Genomic DNA, 21,462 nt, shown 5'->3' on the forward strand with positions numbered 1-21,462 from the left:
ATCTGGATGTCCCTCCACCTGCAAAACCTCCGTTTATCATGTGTATGTGCCTTTCAGGGGTTCGTGGGGTTGGTTCGGTCCGATCTTCGTTGTCTCTCCGCCTTCTCTTTCTGGTTTCTTCATCTTTCTCAGCTATGTATCTGTCGAGTTTTCCTTCTCTAGCTAGCTTTTCTATAACATTCTTCAGGTCGTGGCAGTCGTTAGTAGAATGACCGTAGAGTCTATGATATTCACAGTATTCGGACCGATCCCTTCCCGCTCTTTTGTGCTTCAGAGGTTTGGGTGGTGGGATCTTTTCGGTGTGGCACACTTCTCTGTAGACGTCTACCAGAGAGACTCGGAGGGGGGTGTAGCTGTGGTATTTCCTTGGCTTGTCCGAGCTGGACTCTTCCTTCTTTTTCTGATCCCGATCTCGATCTCGGGGCGGGTAGGTTGACTCCTTCCTGGAAGGTTCTCTCAGTCGTGAGGTTTCTTCCATGTTGATATATTTTTCTGCTCGCTCCTGCACTTCGTACAAGGAGGTCGGGTATCTTTTGGATAGGGATTGGCTAAACGGTCCTTCTCTTAGGCCGTTTGCTAGTCCCATGATGGCTGCTTCTGTGGACAAGTGTTGTATGTCCAGGCAGGCTTTGTTGAATCGCTCCATGTACTCTCTGAGAGTTTCTTGGTTGCTTTGTTTGATCCCGAGTAGGCTGGGGGCGTGTTTTGCCTTGTCCTTTTGAATGGAGAACCTTGTTAAGAATTTTTTAGTCAGGTCTTCAAAGCTGGAGATTGATCCTGGCGGTAAGCTGTCGAACCACTTCATGGCTGACTTGGTGAGAGTGGTGGGGAAGGCTTTGCACCGAATTGCGTCGGATGCGTCGACTAAGTACATTCTGCTCCTGAAGTTGCTGAGGTGGTGACTTGGATCGGTGGTGCCGTCGTAGAGGTCCATATCTGGTGGCTTGAAGTTTCGCGGTACCTTCTCCTTCATGATCTCTTGTGTGAAGGGATCATGATTACTTTCGGGAGTGGTGCCGCGTATTGTCCGATCTTTCAGGCTGGCTTCTATCTTTCGTAGTTTTTCTTCTAATTCCCTGCGTTTGCGAGCCTCCCTTCTTAGATCTTGTTCAGTTTCTTTCTGCTTTTTTATGTTTTCTTCGAGTTGTCTCAGCCGGTTTTGTTGTGCCCGAACTGCCTCCAGAATCTCTGAACTCTTTTCCCTTTCAGGATTTTGTGGATCCTTGTTTGGGAGTGTACCTTTTGGATGATTCTGTTTGTTTCCCCCTGGGGTGTGTGGTGATAGAGGGCGGTCTGGTCGTTCTCCGGTGTCAACTTCCTCTTCTTGTTCTGATGTAGGATGGTTATTGTTGGGAGAGTCGTCCGCCATGGTAAAGGGATGACTTCCAGGGTCCCCGGCAACGGCGCCAATGTTCCGAGGGTTACCTGAACGTGTAGCTCGGTCCTTCTTGGTAAGGCCCGAAATAGGGGTCTGTGACCCGAGCTCCTTTGTATTGGACGGCGGGGGGTTGTACCTGCAAAGACACTCCGATGCTTAAGTTAGCAGGGGTCCAAGCAGATATCAAGTAGAATTAGAGTCTGAGTTATACCTGGGTGCTCCAGTGTATTTATAGTAGTTGGCTGTGATCTTCCCTGGATAAGATATTCTTATCTTATCTTATCTTCTGGGAGTCTTATCTTTATCTTTGTGGAACCGCCTTTCCCAGGCCCTTTCGGCCTTTAGGTTTTGGGCTTAGTTCCTTCTGATGGGCCTTCTTTGGCCTATTTGTCCGAGGTCCGACCTCGGGCTTGAGCCTTGAGGCGAGGTCGGACTCTCGATCAGCTTGCCGAGTTTGGAGAGCTCGGTCAGGGTATGAACAATAAGCTTCTTCTTCAGAAGATGCCTCTTTAGTGCTGTTGGATGCATTTTGCCATCCATTCATACTTTGAGAAATCATGTTGACTTGATGAGTCAACATTTTATTTTGAGCCAATATGGCATTCAGAGCATCAATTTCAAGAACTCCCTTCCTTTGAGGCGTCCCATTATTCACGGAATTCCTTTCAGAAGTGTACATGAACTGGTTATTTGCAACCATGTCAATAAGTTCTTGAGCTTTTGCAGGCGTTTTCTTTAAGTGAATGGATCCACCTGCAGAATGGTCCAATGACATCTTAGAGAACTCAGATAGACCATAATAGAATATATCTATCATGGTCCATTCTGAAAATATGTCAGAAGAACATCTTTTGGTCATCTGTTTGTATCTTTCCCAAGCTTCATAGAGGGATTCACCATCTTTTTGTTTGAAGGTCTGAATATCCACTCTAAGCTTGCTCAGCTTTTGAAGAGGAAAGAACTTAGCCAAGAAGGCCGTGACCAGCTTATCCCAGGAGTCCAGGCTATCTTGAGGTTGAGAGTCCAACCATGTTCTAGCTCTGTCTCTTACAGCAAAAGAGAAAAGCATGAGCCTGTAGACTTCAGGATCTACTCCATTAGTCTTAACAGTCTCATAGATCTGCAAGAACTCAGTTAAGAACTGGTAAGGATCTTTTGATGAAAGTCTGTGAAACTTGCAGTTCTATTGCATTAGAGCAACTAATTGAGGTTTCAGCTCAAAATTGTTTGCTCCAATGGTAGGAATTGAGATGCTTCTTCCATCAAACTTGGAAGTAGGTGTAGTATAATCACCAAGCACCCTTCTTGCATTATTGTTGTTGGGTTCAGCTGTCATCTCCTTTTCTTGTTCGAAAATTTCAGCAAGGTTGTCTCTGGATTGTTGTAATTTAGCTTCTCTTAGTTTCCTCTTCAGAGTCCTTTCAGGTTCTGGATCAGCTTCAACAAGAATGCCTTTTTCCTTGTTCCTGCTCATATGAAAGAGAAGAGAACAGAAAAAGAAGGGGGATCCTCTATGTCACAGTAAAGAGGTTCCTTATTGTTAGTAGAAGAAGAAAGGGAATAAAGAAAGGAGAATCCAAACAGAAGGGTGAGGATAGAGGCAGTGATTTGAGATGAAGGGAAGTGTTAGTAAATGAATGAATAAATAGAATAAGATGAGAGAGGAAAATTTTCGAAAATAAATTTTGAAAAGGAGTTAGTGATTTTCGAAAATTAAGATAAGAAATAAAATTAAAATTAAGATTTAAAACAATTATTTAATGAAAAAAAGAATTTTTGAAAAAGGAGTAGATTTTTTTGAAAATTAGAGAGAGAGAAAAGTAGTTAGGTGGTTTTGAAAAAGATAAGAAACAAACAAAAAGTTAGTTAGTTGATTGAAAAAGATTTGAAATTCAATTTTGAAAAGATAAAAAGATAAGAAGTTAGAAAAGATATTTTGAAATCAAATTTTTGAAAAAGATAAAATTTTGAAAAAAAATATGATAAAAAGATATGATTAAAAAGATATAGTTGGAAAAGATTTAATTTTTAAAATTAAAATTAATTACTTAACTAACGAGAAACTAAAAGATAAGATTCTAGAATTTAAAGATTGAACCTTTCTTAACAAGAAAGTAACAACCTCAAATTTTTGAACTAATCACATTAATTGTTAGCCTAATTTTTGAAAATAAAAATAAAATTAAGAAAAAGATTTTTGAAAAATAATTTAAAAAATAAATTTCGAAAATTAATAAAAAAATGAAAAAGATTTGATTTTTGAAAAAGTTTTGAAAAGATAAGTGATGAGCGGATAATTTATACGATTTTTGGCATTGTTTTTAGGTAGTTTTTAGTAAGTTCAAGCTACTTGTAGGGATGTTTTCATTAGTTTTTATGATAAATTCACATTTCTAGACTTTACTATGAGTTTGTGTCTTTTTCTGTGATTTCAGATAATTTCTGGCTGAAATTGAGGGACTTGAGCAAAACTCTGATAGGAGGCTGACAAAGGACTGCTGATGCTGTTGGAATCTGACCTCCCTGCACTCGAAATGGATTTTCTGGAGCTACAGAACTCCAAATGGCGCGCTCTCAACGGCGTTGGAAAGTAGACATCTAGAGCTTTCCAGAAATATATAATAGTCCATACTTTATTCGGGAATTGACGACGTAAAGTGGCGCTCAACGCCAAGTACATGCTGCTGTCTGGAGTCAAACGCCAGAAACACGTCACAACCCGGAGTTGAACGCCAGAAACACGCTATAACTCGGCGTTCAACTCCAAGAAAAGCCTCAGCTCGTGGATAGATCAAGCTCAGCCCAAACATACACCAAGTGGGCCCCGGAAGTGGATTTATGCATCAATTACTTACTCATGTAAACCCTAGTAGCTAGTTTATTATAAATAGAACTTTTTTACTAGTGTATTAGACATCTTGGATATTTCTGGACGACTAGTCCTTAGACCATGGGGGCTGGCCATTTGGCCATGCCTGAACCTTTCACTTATGTATTTTCAACGGTGGAGTTTCTACACACCATAGATTAAGGGTGTGGAGCTCTGCTGTACCTCAAGTTTCAATACAATTACTATTATTTTCTATTCAATTCTCTTTTATTCTTATTCTAAGATATACGTTGCACTTCAACTTGATGAATGTGATGATCCGTGACACTCATCATCATTCTCACCTATGAACGCGCGTGACTGACAACCACTTCCGTTCTACCTTAGGCCGGGCGCATATCTCTTAGATTCCCCAACAGAATCTTCGTGGTATAAGCTAGATAGATGGCGGCATTCATGGGAATCCGGAAAGTCTAACCTTGTCTGTGGTATTCCGAGTAGGATTCCGGGAATCCGGAAAGTCTAACCTTTTCTGTAGTATTCCGAGTCGGATTCCGGGATTGAATGACTGTGACGAGCTTCAAACTCCTGAAGGCTGGGCGTTAGTGACAGACGTAAAAGAATCAAGGGATTCTATTCCAACCTGATTGAGAACCGACAGATGATTAGCCTTGCTGTGACAGAGCATAGGACCATTTTCATTGAGAGGATGGGATGTAGCCATTGACAATGGTGATGCCCTACATACAGCTTTCCATGGAAAGGAGTAAGAAGAATTGGATGAACGTAATAAGAAAGTAGAGATTCAAGAGGAGCACAGCATCTCCATACGCCTATCTGAAATTCCTACTATTGATTTACATAAGTATTTCTATCCTATTTTATTTTCTGTTTATTATTAATTTTTGAACTTATCATAAACCATTTAATCTGCCTAACTGAGATTTACAAGGTGACCATAGCTTGCTTCATACCAACAATCTCTGTGGGATCGACCCTTACTCACGTAAGGTATTACTTGGATGACCCAGTATACTTGCTGGTTAAGTTGAACGGAGTTGTGACCACACATAGTTGTGAATCATGGTATTGGCATCATGTTTTTGGCGCCATTGCCAGGGAAAGAAAAAGCAATGAATTTTACAAAATACAATAACAAATGAATCACAATTTCGTCCACCAAGTTTTTGGCGCCGTTGCCGGGGATTGTTCGAGTATGGACAACTGACGGTTCATCTTGTTGCTCAGATTAAGTAATTTTCTTTTCAAAAATTTTCAAAAATCTTTTTCAAAATTTCTTTTTTCTTTTTCGTTTTTCCAAAATTTATTTTCGAAAAAAATTAATAAAAATACAAAAATTCATAAAATCATAAAAACCAAAAATATTTTGTGTTCTTGTTTGAGTCTTGAGTCAATTTTTAAGTTTGGTGTCAATTGCATGCTTTAAAAATTTTTTTTCTTGCATTTTTCGAAAATTTCATGCATTCATGGTGTTCTTCATGATCTTCAAGTTGTTCTTGATAAGTCTTCTTGTTTGATCTTGATGTTTTCTTGCTTTGTGTTGTTTGTTGTTTTTCATATGCATTTTTCGTTTGTTAGAGTCCATGCATTAAAGATTTCTAAGTTTGGTGTCTTGCATGTTTTCTTTGCATCAAAAATTTTTCAAAAATATGTTCTTAATGTTCATCATGATCTTCAAGGTGTTCTTGGTGTTCATCTTGACATTCATAGTGTTCTTGCATGCATCATGTGTTTTGATCCAAAATTTTTATATTTTGGGTCAAAATTGTATTTTTCTCTCTCATCATTAAAAATTCAAAAAAATCAAAAAAATATCTTTTCCTTATTTTTCCCATAATTTTCAAAAATTTGAGTTGACTTAGTCAAAAAATTTTAAAATTAGTTATTTCTTACAAGTCAAGTCAAATTTTCAAAATTTAAAAATCTTATCTTTTCAAAATCTTTTTCAAAAATCATATCTTTTCCAATTTTTCCTCTTTTTCGAAAATTTCAAAAATCTTTTTCAAAATATTTTCAAAATCTTTTTCTTATCTTTTTATCAAATTTTCGAAAATTAGCTAACAATTAATGTGATTGATTCAAAAATTTGAAGTTTGTTACTTTCTTGTTAAGAAAGGTTCAATCTTTAAATTCTAGAATCATATCTTATAGTTACTTGTTAGTTAAGTAATTAATTTTAATTTTAAAAATTAAATCTTTTTCAAACATATCTTTTTATCACATCTTCTTATCTTATCTTTTTATCATATCTTTTTCAAAATTTTATCTTTTTCAAAAATTTGATTTTAAAATATCTTATCTAACTTCTTATCTTCTTATCTTTTCAAATTTGATTTTAATATCTTTTTCAACTAACTCTTTGACTTTGTATTTGTTTCTTATCTTTTTCAAAACCACCTAACTACTTTTCCTTCTCTAATTTTAGAAAATATCTCATCTCTTTTTCGAAAAATTCTTTTTTGTTTTAATTTTTAATTTTAATTATATCTTATCTTTAATTTTCGAAATTACTAACCCCTTTTCAAAAATTAATTTTCGAATTCTCCCTCTCTTATCTTCTTCTATTTATTTATTTACTAACACTTCTCTTCACCTATCTTCATCTAAAAAAATCCGAACCCATTCTTCATCACTCTTCTCCCCTTTCTTCTTCTACTAACAATAAGGAACCTCTTTACTGTGACATAGAGGACTCCCCTTATTTTCTTGTTTTCTTCTCTTTCATATGAACAGGAACAAGGAAAAAGGCACTCTTGTTGAAATTGATCTTGAACCTGAAAGGACTCTGAAGAGGAAACTAAGAGAAGCTAAATTACAACAATCTGAATGTAACCTTTCAGAAATATTAGAGCAAGAGAAGGAGATGGCAGCCGAAAATAATAATAATGCAAGGAGGATGCTTGGTGACTTTACTAAACCCATGTCCAAGTTTGATGGAAGAAGCATCTCTATTCCTGCTATTGGATCAAACAACTTTGAGCTGAAACCTCAGCTAGTTGCTTTAATGCAACAAAACTGCAAGTTTCATAGCCTTCCATCTGAAGATCCTTATCAGTTTTTAACTGAGTTCTTGTAGATTTGTGAGACTGTAAAGACGAATGGAGGAGATCCTGAAGTCTACAGGCTCATGCTTTTCCCTTTTGCTGTAAGAGACAGAGCTAGAACATGGTTGGACTCACAACCTAAAGATAGCCTGGCCTCCTGGGAAAAGCTGGTCACGGCCTTCTTGGATAAATTCTTTCCTCCTCAAAAGCTGAGCAAGCTTAGAGTGGATGTTCAAACCTTCAAACAAAAAGATGGTGAATCCCTCTATGAAGCTTGGGAAAGATACAAGCAGCTGACCAAAAGGTGTCCATCTGACATGTTTTCAGAATGGACCATATTAGATATATTCTATTATGGTCTATCTGAATTTTCGAAAATGTCTTTGGACCATTCTGCAGGTGGATCCATCCACCTAAAGAAAACACCTGCAGAAGCTCAAGAACTTATTGACATGGTTGCAAATAACCAATTCATGTACACTTCTGAGAGGAATTCTGTGAATAATGTGACGCCTCAGAGGAAGGGAGTTCTTGAAATTGATGCTCTGAATGCCATATTGGCTCAGAACAAAGTGTTGACTCAGCAAGTCAACATGATCTCTCAAAGTCTGAATGGATGGCAAAATGCATCCAACAGTACTAAAGAGGCAGCTTCTGAAGAAGCTTATGATCCTGAGAACCCTGCAATAGCAGAGGTAAATTACATGGGTGAACCTTATGGAAACACCTATAATTCATCATGGAGAAATCATCCAAATTTCTCATGGAAGGATCAACAAAAGCCTCAACAAGGCTTTAACAATGGTGGACGCAATAGGCTGAGCAATAGCAAGCCTTTTCCATCATCTTCTCAGCAACAGACAGAGAATTCTGAACAAAGCACTTCTAATTTAGCCAATCTAGTCTCTGATCTGTCAAAAGCCACTTTTAGTTTCATGAGTGAAACAAGATCCTCCATCAGAAATCTGGAGGCACAAGTAGGCCAGCTGAGTAAGAAAGTCATTGAAACTCCTCCCAGTATTCTCCCAAGCAATACAGAAGAGAATCCAAAAGGAGAGTGCAAGGCCATTGATGTAATCAATATGGCCGAATGCACAAGGGAGGAGGAGGACGAAAATCCTAGTGAGGAAGACCTCCTGGGACGTCTCTCAAGCAATAGGGAGTTTCCTATTAATGATCCAAAGGAATCTGAGGCTCATATAGAGACCATAGAGATTCCATTAAATCTCCTTCTGCCATTCATGAGCTATGAAGACTATTCTTCCTCTGAAGAGGATGAAGACGTGACTGGAGAGCAAGTTGCTCAAAATATATGATGCATGCAAGAACACTATGAATGTCAAGATGAACACCAAGAATACTTTGAAGATCATAATGATCATCAAGAACATATTTTTGAAAAAGTTTTTATGCAAAGAAAACATGCAAGACACCAAACTTAGAAATCTTTAATGCTTAGACACTATGAATGCAAAAATGCACATGAAAAACAACAAAAGACACAAAACAAGAAAACATCAAGATCAAACAAGAAGATTTGTCAAGAACAACTTAAAGATCATGAAGAACACATGCATGAGATTTTCGAAAAAAAATGCATAAATTTTTTAGAAAAATGCAATTGACACCAAACTTTAAAAATTGACTCAAGACTCAACCAAGAAATACAAAATATTTTTTATTTTTATGATTTTATAATTTTTTTTGTATTTTATTTTTTTTCGTAAAAACATATAGGAAAAAGAAAATAAGAAATTCAAAATTTTTAAGAAGAATTCCAGGAATCTTTCAATGTTTAGCCTAAAGCTCCAATCCAAGGGTTGGACATGGCTTAATAGCCAGCCAGCTTTAGGATAGAATTACATACATTGTGGTGATTAGTTGAAGCCTCAGTCCAAAAGAATTTGGATATGGCTTTACAACCAGCTAGGATTCAACATGCTTCATGAAACTCTAGAATCCATTCAACAATCCCCGGCAACGGCGCCAAAAACTTGGTGCACGAAATTGTGATAATCAACAATGGCACCAAAAACTTGGTAGTGCTCTCAAACGTGAATCACACTTAGTCACAACTCCGCACAACTAACCAGCAAGTGCACTGGGTCGTCCAAGTAATACCTTACGTGAGTAAGGGTCGATCCCACGGAGATTGTTGGTATGAAGCAAGCTATGGTCATCTTGTAAATCCCAGTCAGGCGGATTCAACTGTATTAAGAAATTATAGTAAATGAAAATAAATAAAATAGGATAGAGTTACTCATGTAATTCAATGGTGAGAATTTCAGATAAGTGTATGGAGGTGATGTGTTCCTTCCGAATCTCTGCTATCCTACTGCCTTCCTTCAATCCTTCTTATTCCTTTCCATGGCAAGCTGTATGTAGGGCATCACCGTTGTCAATGGCTACATCCCATCCTCTCAGTGAACATGGTCCAAATACTCTGTCACAGCACGGCTAATCATCTGTCAGTTATCGATAATGTAAAAAATAGAATCCCTTGATTCTTTTGCGTTTGTCATCACGCCCAGCAATCGCGAGTTTGAAGCTCGTCACAGTCATTCAATCCCAGAATCCTACTCGGAATACCACAGACAAGGTTAGACTTTTCGAATTCCCATGAATGCTGATGACAAGTCATCATATACCCATTTTTCAAGCTAATTTCACTTGTTTTGTTAGCATTTATGCACTTTCTTGCATCCTAAGTAAGTGATTTGGAGTGAAAATGCATAACTTCTCTAAATCAAGCAACCACCATGAATTTAATGTTAATTCATGAGGTTTAAGCTAATTTTAATTGAATTTTAATTGATTTATAAGCCTCTTGAATTTAGTGATACTTTGAGTGGTTGTTTGGTTTATTGTAGGTGAAGAAAAGAAAAGAAAATGAAAAGCGTGGCCTAAGAAGCGTGACACAAGAAAAGGAAAGCGTGGCCAAAGAGGAGAGAAGCGTGCCGCATTACAATGGAGAAGCAACATTGCCCTCCACAAGGGCAGAATGCCCTCTAGGAGGGCAGCATTAGGTGACCAAGCAAGCATAGGCAACTCTGCCCTGCCCACTCCAAGGGCAGAGCACAAAATGTGCCTTGGAACCAAGAGAAAGCAAATTCTGCCCTGCCCTTGTGGAGAGCAGAATCGGGCACCTCAAAGAAAGAAATCAAGAAAAAAAAGTCACCCATGCATGCCACAAGGTTCGAACCAAGAACCATGAGGAAGCCAAAGACTAAAGGTGATTGTCGTGCCAAGAAGCCAAGAAAATATTAGCGTGTTTGCACCCTCCCAGGTTCGAACCCGAGACGTGAAGGAAGCAACTCTGCCCTGCCCTTGGCGCGGGCAGGGCAGCATTTGAATTGGCACGATCTTGGCGCACCATTTCTCAATCTGGCGCACCAATGTCCTCGACCTGGCAGCATCTGGCGCGCGCGTTCCTTCCCTGGCGCACCAAACCGTTCCTGCCCTGCCCTTGGCGCGGGCAGGGCAGCGTTTAGCGTCCCGCGCACCAAACACTCTTCCTGGCGCACCAAATTTCCTTCTGGCAGCACCATCCGCACGCACGCCTCACATCCTGGCGCATCAGCTTTCCCGCCCTGCCCTTGGCGCGGGCAGGGCAGCCTCTGGCGCACCAACCGCGCACCAACTCGCACCAACACACAACATGGCTGCACCAATTGCTAGCACCAAGCCTCATTTTTCTGCCCTGCCCTCCACAAGGGCAGGGCAGCCTCCTGGGAGTGAATCTAATGGGCCGAAAAATCAAATTAAATTCCCATCTTAATTCATTTCTTCACCAAATCAAAAGCCCATCCAAATCCCAAAATCCAAGAATAGAAAGTGTATAAATAGTAGTTAGTTTGATGTAATTAGGACCTTTTGCCAATTTCACTTTGACCTTTACTTTTGAATTTTCACTTTGAGTTTTCCTTTGGAGATTTCTGAGAATTGGGGAGGGAATTGATCTCTCTTCTCCCTCATTCTTGCCTTAGCAGTTTTACTCTTCTGTTTCTGAGTATTGGGTGTGTGAAATTGGGGAAATTCTGTCCCAATTCCCATTCAAGCTCTTTGCACTTTATTTTCTACATAATTCAATCTAAATTCTGTTCTTCAATTGTTTCATCTTTAATTTTCTGTCAATTGCTTAGTACATTCAGATCTGGGAAGGAAATTGGGTTTTAGGCTCTGCTACCTAAGCCCTTGGGATCCTGAGATCATAATTCACTCTTGGTTCTTCTGTGAACCTTTGCTGCATTTTATTTTCTTGCTGTTTGAATGCTCTTTGCCTCTGATTTAAATTCTGCTCAATCAACTACTGCAATTTACTTCTTCTTTGTTTGGATCTTGCAATCCCATTCCTCAATTCCCTTTTATATTCAAACCATTTATCTTTCTTGCCATTTAAGTTACTGCAATTTAAGTTTCTTGCACTTTAGGTTTCAGTCATTTACTTTCTTGCTCTTTAAGTTTCTGCACTTTTACTTTCCTGTTCTTTATTTTACTGCACTTTTCCCTTCCCCCTTTACATTTAATGTCATTTACTTCCTGTTAAACACAAATCACTCAATCAAAACTTGATTCGCTTGACTAAACCACCCACTAAACTAAAATTGCTCAATCCTTCAATCCCTGTGGGATCGACCTCACTCATGTGAGTTATTATTACTTGATGCGACCCGGTACACTTGCCGGTGAGTTTTGTGTTGGATCGTTTTCCACACATCAAATGCCGCCATCAATTCTAGCTTATACCACGAAGATTCTGATTAAGGAATCCAAGAGATATGCGCCCGGCCTAAAGTAGAACGGAAGTGGTTGTCAGTCACGCGTTCATAGGTGAGAATGATGATGAGTGTCACGGATCTTCACATTTGTCATGTAGAAGTGCAACGAATATCTTAGAATAAGAACAAGCGAATTAAATAGAAAATAGTAGTAATTGCATTAAAACTTGAGGTACAGCAGAGCTCTACACCCTTAAACTATGGTGTGTAGAAACTCCACTGTTGAAAATATATAAGTGATCAAGGTTCAGGCATGGCCGAATGGCCAGCCCCAAGAACATGATCAATAGTCTCCTAGGATGGATAATAAAATAAAACTGAGACCAAAGATGTCTAATACAATAGTAAAAAGTTCTATTTATACTAAACTAGTTACTAGGGTTTATAGAAGTAAGTAATTGATGCATGAATTCACCTCCGGGGCCCACTTGGTGTGTGCTTGGGCTGAGCCTGATCTTTACACGAGTTGAGGCTTATCTTGGAGTTTAACGCCAAGTTGTAACGTGTTTTTGGCGTTCAACTCTGGTTCGTGACGTGTTTCTGGCGTTTGACTCCAGAATGCAGCATGGAGCTGGCGTTGAGCGCCAGTTTACGTCGTCAATTCTCGAATAAAGTATGGACTATTATATATTTCTGGAAAGCTCTAGATGTCTACTTTCCAACGCCGTTGAGAGAGTGCCATTTAGAATTCTTTATCTCCAGAAAATCGATTTCTAGTGCAGGGAGGTCAGAATCCAACAGCATCAGCAGTCCTTTGTCAGCCTTTTATTAGAGTTTTGCTCAGGTCCCTCAATTTCAGCCAGAAAATACCTGAAATCATAAAAAAACACACAAACTCATAGTAAAGTCTAGAAATAAGAATTTATCATAAAAACTAATGAAAACATCCCTAAAAGTAGCTAGATCATACTAAAAACTACCTAAAAATAATACCAAAAAGCGTATAAATTATCCGCTCATCACCCATCTTCTTTCCTCTTTTTTTCCTCTAGTCGTTCGACTTCTCAGCCAAGTACTTGTCTAGCCGATCTTCTCTAGCCAACTTCTCTATGACATTCTTTAAATCATGATAATCATTAGTTGAATGTCAATAAAGCTTGTGGTTTTCGCAATATTTTGTCTGACTTTCTATTTTTTTGTGTTTGATGGGACAAGGAGGTGGAAGCTTCTCAGTGTGGCATATCTCCATGTAAACATCTACAAGAGAGATTCGAAGTGGGGTATAATTGTGATACTTGCGAGGTTTCTCGAGATGTATGCCTCTTTATTCTTGGCTTTTCTTTTTCTTTTTCTCGAGGTGGAAAAGGTAGGCTAGGTCTCAGGAGAGGCTCTCTTCTTAGTTGTGAATTCTCCTCCATGTTGATGTATTTCTCTGCCCATTCTTGTACTTCGTACAAGGATATTGAGTGTCACTTGGATATAGATCGAGGAAACGGCCCTTCTTTAAGGCCATTAACTAATCACATTATCACAGCTTTAGTAGTTAACTTTTGTATTTCCAAGCATGCTTTATTGAATCTTTTCTTATAATCCCGAAGTGTCTCATCGATTTTTTATTTGACTCCGAGTAAGCTCAGGGCATACTTCACCTTATCCTTCTGAATTGAGAATCTAGTGAAACACTTCCTAGACAGGTCATTAAAACAAGTTACCGACCTAGGAGGTAAGTTATCGAACCACTTCATCTTGGCTTTGGTCAGAGTAGTTGGAAAGGCTTTATAATGAGTAGCATCAGAGGCGTCAACTAGGTACATCCGACTTTTAAAGTTGCTAAGCTGATGCCTCAGGTCGGTCGTTTTGTCATAGAGATCCATGTCGGGGATTTTAAAGTTTCTTGGAACCCTGGTGATGAGCGGATAATTTATACGCTTTTCGGTATTGTTTTTAGGTAGTTTCTAGTATATTTTAGTCACTTTTTAGTATATTTTATTAGTTTTTATGAAAAATTCATATTTCTGGATTTTACTATGAGTTTGTGTGTTTTTCTGTGATTTCAGGCATTTTCTGGATGAAATTGAGGGACCTGAGCAAAAATCTAATTCAGAGGCTGAGAAAGGACTACAGATGCTGTTGGATTCTGACCTCCCTGCACTCGAAATGAATTTTCTGGAGCTATAGAAGCCCAATTGGCACGCTCACAATTGCGTTGGAAAGTAGACATCTTGGGCTTTCCAGAAATATTTAATAGTCCATACTTTGCCCGAGATTTGATGGCCCAAACTGGCGTTCAAACGCCCATCAGAGACCCTTTTCTGGCGTAAAATGCCAAAACTGGCACCAAAGCTGGAGTTAAACGCCCAAGCTGGCACCCAAGCAGGCGTTTAACTCGAAGGATGACCTATGCACGTGAAAGCTTCAAGGCTCAGCCCAAACACACACCAAGTGTGCCCCGAAAGTAGATTTCTGCACTATCTACTCATCCTCTGTAAACCTAGTTTACTAGTTTAGTATAAATAGCACTTTTTAGTATTGTATTGGAGTATTTGACCTGTGGGGGAGTTCTTCGAACCCTTTTTGGAGGCTGGCCATTTGGCCATGCCTAGACCATTTTGTTCTTATGTATTTTCAACGGTAGAGTTTCTACACCTCGTAGATTAAGGTGAGGAGCTCTGCTGTTCCTCATGAATTAATGCAAGTACTATGGTTTTCATTCAATTCACTCCCACTTCTTCTCCAAGATATACTCTTGTACTTAATTCAGTTAAGTCAGACTGAAGGGGTGACCCGTGACAATCACCCTCTATCTTCAGCACTCGCTTAGCCAAGATCCGCGTGCCTGACAACCACAAAGCGGTCTACATGATGTTCAACGTAGTCATTGGATGACAGCCGGAGTATATTCTCTTGGGTCTATAATCAACGATTCACATCGTCCCTCTTGACAACGGAGCATCTGAATCTGAGATTAGGATCTTCGTGGTATAGGCTAGAACACTAGACAACATTCGTGAGATCTGGAAAGTCTAAACCTTCTCTGTGGTATTTCGAGTAGGATCTGGGAAGTGATGACTGTGAGGAGCTTCAAACTCACGAATGTTGGGCACAGTGACAATGTACAAAAGGATCAATGGATCTTATTCCGACGCTAGTGAGAACCGATAGATGATTAGCCCTGCGGTAGCTGTGCCTGGTATTTTTCATCCAAAACGAGAAATTCGACAGTTGATTAGCTGTACAGAGACCGTAGCCGGACCATTTTCACTGAGAGGATCATATAGCTTGCCATGGAAGGGAGCACACATGATTGGATGAAGGCAATAAGAAAGCAGAGGTTCAAGAGTAACAAAGCATCTCCAAACGCTTATCTGAAATTCCCACCAATAAATTACATAAGTATCTCTATCTTATTTTATGTTTTATTTATCTTTTAATTATCAACACCTCATAACCATTTGAATCCGCCTGACTGAGATTTACAAGATGACCATAGCTTGCTTCAAGCCGTCAATCTCCGTGGGATCGACCCTTACTCACGTAAGGTATTACTTGGACGACCCGGTGCACTTGCTGGTTAGTTGTGCGGAGTTTTGAAAAGTGTGATCACAATTTCGTGCACCAAGTTTTTGGCACCGTTGCCGGGGATTGTTCGAGTTTGGACAACTGACGGTTTATCTTGTTCCTTAGATTGGGTAATTTTAGTTTTATTTTCGAAAAATACAAAAAATTTAATAAAATCATAAAAAAAAAAAATTTGTGTTTCTTGTTTGTGTCTAGTGTCAAATCCTAAGTTTGGTGTCAATTGCATGTTTTCAAATTTTTTCAAGTTTTCGAAAAAAATTCATGCATTGTGTTCTTCATTGATCTTGAAGTTGTTCTTGATGATTTTCCTTGTTCTGGTCTTTAAATTCTCCCTTTTTTGTGTCTTTTCTTGTTTTTCATATGCATTTTCAAATCCATAGTGTCTAAACATTAAAAAATCCTAAGTTTGGTGTCTTACATATCTTTCTTTTCTTAAAAAATTTTCAAAAATATGTCTTAGATATTCATCATGAACTTCAAAGTGTTCTTGGTGTTCATCTTGACATTCAAAGTGTCCTTGCATGCATTACCTATTTTGATCTTGCATTTTTATGTTTTAATTCATTTTGTTGTTTTTCTCTCTCTCTATTAAAAATTAAAAAATAAAAAATATCTCTTTTCAAGTAAATAATACAGAGAAAAGAAGATTAAGAACATATAGCAGAGGAATCACAGAGAAAAAGCTGGGCGTTTAGAAAAATGCCCAGTAAAGAAGGATTTCAGGCGTTTAACGCCAGCCAGGGTATCTGACTGGGCGTTAAACGCCCAAAGAGGTAGTATTCTGGGCGTTAAACGCCAAAATGGATAGCATCCTGGGCGTTTAACGCCAGGATGACACAGGGGAGGTAATTTCGTTTCAAATTCAAATTCTTTCAAATTTTCATGTTTTAATTCATAACTTTTTGCATCAAACATATTTTAAACGTTCATCTTTTTCATCTTTTAATGTTTTCAAAAAAAATTTTTAATTTAATTTTTCAAAAATATTTTTCTTAATTTTATGTTATATTTTCAAAAATCCTTGCTAACAATTAATGTTTTGATTCAAAAATTTCAAGTTTGTTACTTTCTTGTTAACAAAGGATCAATCTTTAAATTCTAGAATCATATCTTTTAGTTTCTTGTTAGTCAAGTCTTCAATTTTAAAAATTAAATCTTTTTAAAATCTTTTTCAATAATATCTTTTTAATAATATCTTATTAAAATCAAATCTTTTTCAATCAAATCGTTTTTAATCAAATTTTTTTCAATAATATCTTTTTAAAATCAAATCTTTTTCAATCATATCTTTTTAAATTTTGATTTCAAAATCTTTTTTCTAACTTCTTATCTTTTCAAAATTATTTTCAAACCTTTTTCAAAATATACTATTTCTTATCTTTTTCAAAACCACCTAACTACTTCTCTCACCTCTAATTTTCGAAAATCACTAACTATTTTTCAAAAAATCTTTTAATTAACTAATTGTTTTAAATTCTAATTTTATTATATTCCTTTTTCAAATTTTCGAAAACTCTCTCTCTCTCATCTCTTTCTATTTTATTTAATTGCTAACATTCCTCCTCCACTCATCTAAAAATTCGAACTCATCTTCTCTTGCTTCTCATTCTTCTACTCCTTTTCCTCTGACACATCACGAAATCTCTATAATTGTGACATAGAGGATTCCACTACTCCCTTTTGTTCTCTTCTTTTTCATATGAGTAGAAACAAGGATAAAAACATTCTTGTTGAAGCTGATCCTGAACCTGAAAGGACTCTGAAGAAGAAGATAAGAGAAGCTAAAGCACAACACTCCGGAGAGGACCTTTCAGAGAATTTCGAAAAAGAAGTAGACATGGCAGCCGAACCCAACAACAATGCAAGAGATGCAAGGAAGATGCTTGGTGAATGATGCGCGGAAAACTTGTCACTCAACAAATCTCCCTTCGGCAAGTGTACCGAATTATCGTAAAGTAAAAACTCACTATAGAGTGAGGTCGAATCCCACAGAGATTAACGGATTAAGCAATCAATGGTTAATTGATTATTCTAGTTAGACAAATCATATTGGAGTGATAAGTAACAAGGAAATGTAAATGGCATAAAAGTAAAGAAAGCAATAAAGTGCAGAAAAGTAAAATGGCAAGAAGAGTAAATGTAAGAACTAAAAATAAAATGAACATTGGGATCAAGAGATATTGCAATCCTCCGGATCAAGTTCATTCTCATCTCTTCCTCAATCAATGCATTCGTTGATCTCCTTGGCAATCTTAAGTGATTGGATCCCAATTCCTTGGCAATCCAATCTCTCTAAGCTTGAACAATTTTCCAATTCCTTGATTTAATTGCTCATGAGAAGAGATGAAATATGGTCACTGATTATACCACATGCATTCCCAAATCAAGTATTGGTAGGATTATAGTCACATATCCATCCAAACCCAATTTGGTCCAGCATGAGAAAGCATTTCTAGCATGATCTCTTCATTCCTCTTCCAAGGTTCCGAAGAGATCCAAATATGAATAGTTTCTTTTCCAAGATAACTACCCAATTAGATGAAGATTGAAAGCTTTCTAGTAAAATCAAGAGAAAAGAAAGAAGAAGAAGAATAAGAACTACAATTGATCCATTGAATCACAATAAAGCTCTCTAACCCAATGAAAAGAGTTAGTTGATCATTACTCTACCAAAATAGAAAAGAAGAAAGTGCAGAAAAGTAAAGATGAAGATAAAAACTAACATTGAAACTTCCAAATTCATAAATGAAAAGTACAAAGAAAGAGAAGGAAAAGTGTGTGTGGGGAGGGAGTCCGAAGACCCCTCTTCAATCCCCAATTTCCAGCCTCCGTCCAGTCCCCTCTTCAAAGTAAAAACTAAGGCCTTTATATAGGCTCTCCTAAATTACAAAATTAAAAGCAAATGACAATTAAATGAAAATTCCTATTCTAGATGCTTCTTGTGGCCTTGATTGATTGACACTTGTGGGCTTGCTTGGTTGACACTTGTGGGCTTGCTTCCTTGAGGTTGGGTGGTCCTTGAAAGAGAAGTGAATCAAGTTGAGGTCCAGGTGCTAAAGTTAGTGCTAAAGTTAGCCACACCAACGCTACAAGTGTGGCGTTAGTGCTAAAGTTATTGTGGCTAACATTGCACTTGCTGCCCAGTTGGTGTTTTTGGGGCTTAAAAGATGCCACTTTTTTGTGCTCCAATTTCATGCCCACTATAGAGTATTATATATCGTTGAAAATCTCTGAATGTCAGCTTTCTAACGCAACTAGAATCACCTCAATTGAATCTCTATAACTCAAGTTATGCTCCTTTGAAGTGGACATGGTCGCTGGCATAGTCGCTAGCGTTAATGGAAAACGTGAGTCCAGATAACGCTAGCGACTAGGGGCTTAATATTTCCAGGTTCTGGAGCTCAAAATCAATGTCCACCCCATACTATAATATATTGTTGGAAAGCTCTGAATGTCTACTTTCCAACGCTTTTAGAAGCGAATCATTTGGAGCTATAGAACTCGAGTTACACTTCTTGGAAGGTGAAGAGGTCAGTTGGCCTTACTACAGGTTGATACCATGTTCATCTTTGCACATTTGAGGCCGGTTTTCTCCCTCAAATTTAGTGTCAATCATGTAGTGCCATATATGCTTGGAAATCTCTAGAATCCTACTTTCCAATGCCACTGGAATCACCTCATTTGGAGCTTTGTGGCTCAAGTTATGCGTGTTTGAAGAAGGCATGGTCAGGCTGCCAGGTGGGACTTTTGCCTACGTTAACTTCCACGTTAACTTAGTTAATGTAGAAGTTAATATGGGTCTTTTTTTGTCTCGCCAACGTTAGTGGTACTCACTTTTTCCACTAACGTTGGCATCTCCCTTTCCTTCCACGTTAACTACCACGTTAACTTAGTTAACGTGGGTCTTTTTGCTTCGCCAACGTTAGTGGCACTCACTTTTTCCACTAACGTTGGCATATACCCCTTTCCTTCCACGTTAACTTCCACGTTAATGTAGTTAACGTGGAAGCTAACATAGGCCTTCTTTACTTCGCAAACATTAGTGGCGTTCACCTTTTCCACTAACGTTCCATGCTCTCCTTCTTCAAAGTTAATGCCACTAACTTTTCTCACTAACATTGGGGCTTTCCTTCCTTCCCCGTTAGTGCCCACGTTAGTGTAACTAACGTAGCCACTAACGTGGCTCTTCTCTTCTTCTTTTGGCCTGAAATCAATCAAACAAAGTGCATCAAAGTCTTGCTCTTAATCATGGGATCATGCATCATCCAATTTATCATTCAATTTATGCATAATTCTCATGAAATCCTTCAAAATTCACAATGTTTGTTTGAATCATGGTATGATTGCATTTTCAACCAAATACTTGCTTATTTCCTAAGAAAATGCATATAACCAACCTAAAGCATACAAAAAATGGCTAGTAAAACTAGCCAAGATGCCCTGGCATCACAACACCAAACTTAAAGCTTGCTTGTCCCCAAGCAAGAAAAGAACTATGCACAAAGAATTCTCTTTAATTGGAATATATTGAAGGATTGCTTATGATGCCTTAGTGGGTGAAGTGAATAAGTGACAATGGGGTGAACTCTAGTTTGTATGCTTATGCAAGGATTTTAGTGCTTATTAGTCCTCACATTTTGGAAGTCTTAGATATTTAGGACTTTCATTCAAATGATATTATGGAAGTCTCTTTATAGATTGTCACCTTGAAGCAGCACTTATTTTCTAGCATTTTTCTTTCTCGTTTTTTTTTTAATTTGGCCTCGACTCTAAGTGTCATATCTCAAAGCGGCTCTTTAGATAAGCTTTCAATCAATACTCCCAAACCAGTTGGTCTAAGGTATTAGGTGTTGAAGCACCCCTTAGGATTTACTTGCTCAAGCCTCTCTCTTTGATACACATCCACCACAAGCATATAACTAGGACAATAACTCTTTGAGTTCTTGTTTCTTTCTTTTTCTTCCTAGTAATTGATGCTCAGAGCCTTGGGCTTGTGATTTGTTTTTTTCTTTTTCTTTTGTTTTCTTTTGTTACTGCTTCTTGGATCAATAGATTTTTGAGAAATTTCATAATACTTCTCTAAACTTCATTTCCTGTCTATGAGCTCCCATGCAAGTTTTCACAAACATGCAACCACAATACACAATCATACAATCAGAACCTCTACTCCTCTTAATCCTTTTCTTGCCCTAAGATTTATAAAATTCTTCAACATTTTCCTTTCAACAGAATGATTTTTTTGTTGCATTCTTAGAGATATTGGGTGCAAGTAAAATTCAAAATGATAGTCATGATATCATAGCAACATGTTACAAATCAAATATCAAATTATGCTTATTCACAAGGAGTAATCACACATGCATACAAAGAAAATAGAAGACAATCATGCAAATTAAAGTGCTGGAAATAAGTAAGAGGAGAAAGGAACTTTACCACCTTGTAGTTTATCTTCACTATTGTTATCCTTTTCCTCCTATTCTTCCCCTTCCCACACCAAACTTAGAATGATTGCTTATCCTCAAGCAACAAGCGAAATAGTGGTGATGAGGTTTATGATGGATCATGAATGTCTTAAAATAAAGTGTGAGTATGCATGTGTTTCAGCAAGCAAGATTACGGATCACACTAAAAGCACAAGAAGTAAAACAGGGACAATGTGATTGCATTAATAAGTTGTGTTGGCATGGTACTTTGCATGAAAGTTAAGTGGCAACACCAAACTTAGTGTGACACTTTCATTTTAGAATGATGCAAATACCCAGTGAAAATTAAGAATCATTTTGTTGCATGGCAACACCAAACTTAGAATGTAATCATATGCTAAATTATTGAAAGTAAACTAGGCAAGGAAAGAAAATGTTACCTACGGTTGGGTTGCCTCCCAACAAGTGC

The 21,462-nt window shown here is 37.9% G+C and overlaps 2 non-coding genes across 2 annotated transcripts; one reads left to right on the forward strand and one right to left on the reverse strand.

The window, feature by feature from the left end:
• The first annotated feature begins 2,211 nt into the window (after positions 1-2,211).
• LOC130953210 (small nucleolar RNA R71) lies at positions 2,212-2,315 on the forward strand. The gene has a single exon (XR_009075382.1). It is a non-coding gene; the product is annotated as a small nucleolar RNA R71 (small nucleolar RNA).
• Positions 2,316-7,488: 5,173 nt separating this feature from the next.
• On the reverse strand, positions 7,489-7,592 carry LOC130953537 (small nucleolar RNA R71). The gene has a single exon (XR_009075707.1). It is a non-coding gene; the product is annotated as a small nucleolar RNA R71 (small nucleolar RNA).
• Between the last annotated feature and the right edge of the window lie 13,870 nt (positions 7,593-21,462).

This window comes from Arachis stenosperma, chromosome 9 (genome assembly GCF_014773155.1).
Source record: "Arachis stenosperma cultivar V10309 chromosome 9, arast.V10309.gnm1.PFL2, whole genome shotgun sequence".
NCBI classification, from domain to species: Eukaryota; Viridiplantae; Streptophyta; class Magnoliopsida; order Fabales; family Fabaceae; genus Arachis; species Arachis stenosperma.